Source organism: Oratosquilla oratoria, chromosome 23 (assembly GCF_046742065.1).
Source record: "Oratosquilla oratoria isolate Oo_2021 chromosome 23, ASM4674206v1, whole genome shotgun sequence".
NCBI lineage: Eukaryota > Metazoa > Arthropoda > Malacostraca > Stomatopoda > Squillidae > Oratosquilla > Oratosquilla oratoria.
In genome coordinates this window covers 20,135,804-20,143,303 of record NC_134799.1, presented here as the reverse complement: position 1 = coordinate 20,143,303, position 7,500 = coordinate 20,135,804, and positions in this window count along the sequence as shown.

The following is a 7,500-nucleotide window of genomic DNA, read 5'->3' as shown; positions in this document are numbered from 1 at the left end:
ATAGTAAATAATAATAAATTAACATATAACTAATAATTAATGAAAATCAAACAGACAAATGATAACAAAACAAAAACAAATAATATCAAATAAATAATAATCATTACAGCATCTTGCTTAGGTGTTTATTTAAATGAGTCTTAAAGCTTCGAACTGAACTACATTGCACTACCTGTGCAGGAAGTTTATTCTATTCATTAACTACACGGTTGGCAAAGTTGTTCCTACCTACTTCTAAATTGAATCTATTTCCGGATAGTTTGAGACCATTGTTACTTACTGTTATTTTTACCTATGTGCATTACCTTGCATTTACTTGTGTTAAATTTCATTAGCCACTTTTCAGACCACTGCTGTAATTTATCTAAATCTTCTTGAATATCTAATTGGTTTAAGACTTTAAGTGATCATTTGCCATTCCGCACATTTTTGTATCATCAGCAAATTTGGAAACAGTAGATTTTAGTCCATGGTCTATATCATTTATATATACTATGAATAGAAGTGGCCCAAGAACGGAACCCTGAGGAACTCCACTTGTAACATTTTTCCATCTAGAAGTTTTTCCATTTAAAACAACTCTCTGTTTTCGACCATTCAACCAATTACTAGTCCAACTTAATAGGCTACCACTTATTCCGTGTAAAGCTAATTTAGTAAGTAATCTTTCGTGTGGGACGGTATCAAAAGCTTTTGCAAAGTCTAGATATACTAAATCTATATTGTTTCTTTTGTCATAACTGCAGATAACTGTGTTGTAGAATTCGAGTAAGTTATTCACGCAAGAACGTTTCCGTCTGAAACCATGCTGGCTATCATTTATCAAACGGTTGCTTTCTAAATGATGTTCGATAGCATCTCTGATGAGAGTTTCCATTATTTTTCCTACGATTGAAGTCAAACTCATAGGCCTATAGTTATTTGGTTTCTTTTTTGTCACCTTTTTTGAATATGGGAGTAACGTCAGCTAGCTTCCATTCTCTTGGGACATCTCCGGATATGATGGATTTCTTGAAAATAATTTCTAATGGAACAACAATCTCATTTTTCATTTCCTTTAAGATTCTTGGATGCCAACCGTCAGGCCCTGGTGTTTTATTAACTTTGAGTTTATCTATACACCTTTTAATTTTTTCTTTTGTTATATTTACCGTAGTAAGTTTACCCTAGAGTTTTCACAGGTTTCAGTTTGGAATTCACTTTGAGGTGTTTCGTTTACGAATACCGAGCTAAAATAATTGTTTAAGATATTACACTTTCCTTCATTTGAATATTCAAGTTGACCGTCAGCAGATAATAGTGGACCAATGTGATTCCTAACAACCTTTTTATCTCTAACGTAACTATAGAATTCTTTGGGATTCTCTTTGGATTTATCAGCGATGTTCATTTCGTATTGTTCTTTTTCTTTTTCTTATTGTCTTTTTTTAATCTTTCTGTATTGATACATAATTTTCATAGTCATTAGATGCACCCGAGCACTTATATTTCTTATAAGCCTGTCTCTTTTTAGCAATACTTTTTTCAGTTTCTTTGTCGAGCCACTTTGGGCTAGCCTGATTTGGGGGACGTCTGTCCTTAAAAGGAATGTCAGTATGAATCATCTTAGTGAGCGTATTTTGAAATATTTCCCACATCTGATCTACAGGTCTTTCGTTTAATTTTGCCTCCCAATCTGTAAGCTGAAGCTCCTGACGTAGTCCTATGAACTGAGCTTTACTGAAATCGGGTATTTTAGAAACACAAGTATCTATTCTAAAACTCATATGCCCCTTTCACTACACCCAAAACTCTGATTTCCGACAATGTGACTGAATTCAAGAGTGAGATTCTTTCGCACATTTGTAATTAACTTCAAATAAAAAAAAAATGCAGAACTACTGCATATTATCCTATTTCAAATGGCTTAATCAAACGCCAGAACAGAAAGATTCTCAATGTTTTCAGACACCTTGCTTCTGATGTTCACTCTTCTTGGGATGAACGTGTCTCCATGAATCATACATACACACATACATACATACATACATACATACATACATACATACATACATACATACATACATACATACATACATACATACATATACCAAAGGCTTTTTCCCCTTACAAGGGAGGTAGCCAAAAAAAGGCATAGAACCCACTCCCACCCATTCCATCCCCCACATACTCCACTCCCCTCTACCCTCTCCTCTCCCTCTTATCTTGGCACCTCCTGGATGATGGGTCATCCCTGCATCTTGTCCACTACCCTAGATCAGAAGCAGTGTTGCAAGATACAGCACATCTACAGCAGGGCCGCTCCATTAAATCATAGATACTCCCTCACCCCACATCCCCAACCCACTCCCCTTCATGCATCACAGTATCACCCATACACAACTATTCTCCGTTCACCCTTATCTTCTGTCCTCTCCCGTCCTTCCTCAACAGACATTCCCCTCTTTCCCAATGCCCTTTTACCCCATTCATCCATCTCATCCTAGGTCACCCCGTCATGTTCACTCCTTCCACATCTGCCTTCCACACTTCTTTTACGAATCTTTCTTCACTCATTCTTTCTATGTGTCCAAATCATCCTAATACTCTTTCATCAACACAATCTCCCAACTCCCTTTCCACCTCTTCATTTCTCACTCTATCCAGCCTAGTAACCCCTACCATACTTCTCAGACACCTCATCTCAAACACATTCAAACTCCTTCTCTCTTCCTCTCTTAGGTTTCATGTTTATGCCCCGTGCAATGCTGTCGGCACAATTACTGCTTCATACAATCTCCTCTTAGCAACCATTCCCAAATGTCTATTTCTCATTACACTTTTTAATCTAACAAGGCATTTACTCTCTTCTCTCAATCTACATTCTATCTCCACCCCTACTTCTCCATTTCCTGCCACATTTGCACCTAAGTATCTTAAACTATCCACTTCCTCCAGTCTCTCTCCCTTAATACTCACTTCCAGTCTGCTGCCACTCTCTCCCCTTGTACATCTCATCACCTTACATTTACCCACGTTTATCTTCAACTTCCTTCTTTGGCACACCTTCCCAAACTCTGTCACCAACTTCCTTAATCCCTCCTCTGATCCTGCTACAAGCGCAGTGTCGTCAGCAAACAACAAATGGCTTATTTCCCACTTTTCTCCATTACCTTTAACTATCTTCAATCCCTGACCCACTACCCTTGCATTCAACTCTCGCACCACCCCATCCATGTATGAATTGAACAGCCAGGGCGACATAACACATCCCTGACGAAGTCCCACCTTTACCTCAAACCATTCACTCCCTCCATTTCTAAGCCTAACACAAGCTCTACTACTCTCGTAAAAACTCTTGACTGCTCTTAACAGCTTTCCTCCTATCCCATATATCTGCAATACCTCCCACATTGCCTTTCTGTCTACCCTGTCATAAGCCTTTTCCAGATCCATGAAAGCCCAAAAACATCCTTACCTTTTCTTATAGCTTTCTCATATATCTGTTTTACCACAAAAATCTGATCTACACCCCTAACTGTCCTAAACCCACACTGTTCCTCCCTCTGCTCCTCTCCTAATTCTCTCAATCAAGACCCTCCCATAAACCTTCTCAACTACACTTAACAAACAGGTCAACATCGGAATATCCTCATTTTGTCCTCTTTGGCTCAGACAAAAGGTTCCCATATGACCTTCTTACAGAATTACCTTCTATTTACAACTTCAATGATTATTTCAAGGTCAAAGTAACAAATTTCAATGATATTTTCAAAAGAATCCATGATACTCTTCATCTAACTAAGGACGAAACGGTCAGTTTTTATAACAAATCAGCCAGAGCTTGTACCTTTAAAATTGGAGACATTGTTTACATCCTTAACCAGACCCCCACCTCGAACCTCTCCCCTAAATTCTCCGGACCCCATCGTATCACTGGACATGAATTAAAGAACAAAGTCAAAGCACTCAGGTTGCACGATCTTACAGAGACTCTCTTGCACAAAGACCATATCAAAAGAGCCCCCGTGGCCTCGACATAGAGACAGTCCCCTCACAAACTTACACTACCCCTACAATAGAGGACCATCATCAATCCTCTCCACCAAAACCTCCTACCCCCCTCCCCCTCTATAATCTTCGAAATTGAGAGACAACTTCATATGAGTACATTTTGCCTAGGTGAACGGAAATAATATCTACTTCCGCATTCTCATACAATTAAGTAAATTTCTTTATAACCATGAGAATTTCCCGATACCACCATTGCTCCAACATTATGTGTGTGTGTCTTTATGCCAAGGTTTTCCAAAGGCCTTTTATTACTTCTTATCTTCCATGAGTATCAATCTCACTTTGGACAGTGAGTGGTAACTGAGCCGAGCATCTGTTGCAAGATGATTGAAAGCAAGAGTCAATCCTTTAGATGTCCAGCGTGCTCACGCGTACACGCACGCATATGGAGTGAAAAGGAACTCCTAACGTCTTCAACCAACTCTCAAGAGATTTTCCATTGTGTCGGGATCTGACTCCCAAGGGACGCGTCATTGTCTACAGTGACAGAAAATCAGGCCTTTTCGGTTAACGCCCGAACACCTACGAGGACAACCGACTCGACGAACATTTTCCCCAGTCAGTATATGGCACCACTTTTAAATAATGTATACAATATATATTTTTGGCAACTCCCCGAGATTTCCTCGGAGGTTGCATTTATTTGTAAAACAAAGAAGACTGGAACATTAAAGCGAAGACACCTCTCCTCATTTGCCTCAACAAACCTTTAATGTAGATAATCAACTACAAATCTACAGGGGAAACATGATTCGATCACGTTTCACTCAAGCAAACTTCCTGACTTTACTACGATTATCGCCCTAGACTAATCAATTTTATGGCAATTTAATACTTTATTTTGAATTAAAGCAGTTTTTTTTGGACAGATCTTACACTATATCTATGTTGGGAAATCCTTGTTTTCATATTTTTCCCAGTTTGTCCTATATAAAAAATATAAGCGTTGGCCTAGCGTCAAGCTAGATGCCTAATATATATATATACATATATATAAATATATATATACATATATATATATATATATATATATATATATATATATATATACTGTATATATATACTTCTTACTTCTTACTTCAGCTCTCATTAGTAGGTGTTATGCCTGTCAGGAGCACTACCATGTTTCTCCATCTGGCCCTATCTTGGAAGACCCCTTCCTACCTCAGATTTTCAGTGTTAGGCAAGTCATGTCTGCTGAGGGCTTCTTCAACAGTTTCTTATATATATATATATATATATATATACATATATATATATTTATATATATATATATATGTATATATATATATATGTATATATATATATATATGTATATATATGTATATATATATATATACATTATAGATATATATATATATATATATTTATATATATATATATATATATATATATATATATGCGTAATTAACCACTAGAAAAAGTAAACTAACGAAACAGAGATCTTTCGTATAAATACATCTTCAGTGCTGATACAAAGGAGGAATTATAAAATGAAGAGACAAGGTACAGAATGTATGACTGAGTGAGACATGGTGAAGTGGGAATTCGGAGAGGTAGCGGAAGAAATACACGTGACGTTTGATACCGTCCTGGTCACCAACAAGTATGGGTCAATTGCTCATAACTTAAATTACAATTTCAATAATCTTAAAATTTCCTGAGGTAAAACCAGATTATAAATTGAAATTGGCAAGTTATGATATTGTTAGTTTATTTACTAAAGTTCCTTTAGATGATCTTTTAATCTATCTAAAAGAAGAGCTAAATGAGCACGATTGACCATTACCCTCACCCACCTTAATTGAACTGATTAGGTTGTGTGTTAAAGACTGCAAATTCCAATTTAATGATAAATTTTATTCAGAGAAATTTGGCATGAGTATAGGTAATCCTCTCTCCCCCGTATTGAGTAATTTATATATGGAGCTTTTTTTAACTAGAATTTTAAGAAAGATCATTCCCCCCAACATAATATGGCTGCGGTACATTGATGACATCCTATGTCTATGGCCCATTCAAGATAATGTAAATGATTTTCTATGTAAACTTAATAATCTGGTTAGTTTCATTAAGTTCACGGTGGAGATAGAGAATGAAGATATTTTGCCTTTCCTTGATTGTAATATCTACCGCCGTGAAAGTGAGTTGAAGTTTAGTGTATATCGTAAACCAACCAATGTTTGTTCATATATACACTATTATTCCTCACACCCTGATGGCGTAAACCGATCTGTTTTTTTCTTCGATGTTTCTCAGGGCCATACGCATTTGCAGTCCAGAGTACATCGATGATGAAATGAGAGGTATTTCCGATATTGGTACTATACCCCACACATGTTCTTGATATAGCTTACAATTGTGTTAAAAGGACATTTCATAACCTTAGGTCCACTCAAACTTTCAATATGAAGAACTTATTAATTCTACCGTACCAAGAGAACCTACAAAACATTCCAAATATATTACGTAAATTCAACATTAATGTAGTTTTAACAATAAGAATACTGTAAGACAATTGCTCATAAATAATTCTGTCAATAGTGATAAAGGGTGTGTACAAAATACCTTGTAAATCATGTGATCAGTTTTATGTTGGTCAGACTGCTAAAACACTCAAAACACGAATCAATCAACACAAGAAATACGTTAAGAGGGAAACCAATCTAGCGACATATTCAACCACATGAATCATTTTAACCACCCAGTTGACTGGGATAACGCTAAAGTCATCACATACAACAATAACATCACAGAAAGAAATTTAATTGAGTGCAGTTTGATCAAATCTAGTAAGGGAATACATTTTAATCTCCATCAAGGTTTGTACAAATTAGATAGTTATATTTGCCATGAAATTTCAAAATTATTTAAATTGCAATATAAGTTATGAGCAATTGTCCCATACTTGTTGATTACCAGGACGGTATCAAACGTCACGTGTATTTCTTCCACTACCTCTCCGAATTCCCTCTTCACCATGTCTCACTCAGTCATACATTCTGTACCTTGTTTCTTCATTTATAATTCCTTCTTTGTATCAGCACTGAAGATGTAATTATACGAAAGCGCTCTGCTTCATTAGTTTACTTTTCCTAGTGGTTACTTACGTATTTGTGAACTCACGTTTCTAGTGTTTTTATTGCATATATATATATATATATATATATATATATATATATATATATATATATATATATATATATATATGTATGTATGTATATATATACATACATATGTATGTGTGTGTGTGTGTGTGTGTGTGTGTGTGTGTGTGTGTGTGTGTGTGTGTGTGTGTGTGTGTGTGTGTGTGTGTGTGTGTGTGTGTGTGTGTGTGTGTGTGTGTGTGTGTGTGTGTGTGTGTGTGTGTGTGTGTGTGTGTGTGTGTGTGAGTAAAATCATTTACTAGTCCTCCTCTCGTAGATGATTTTACTCTCCCCCCTCCAT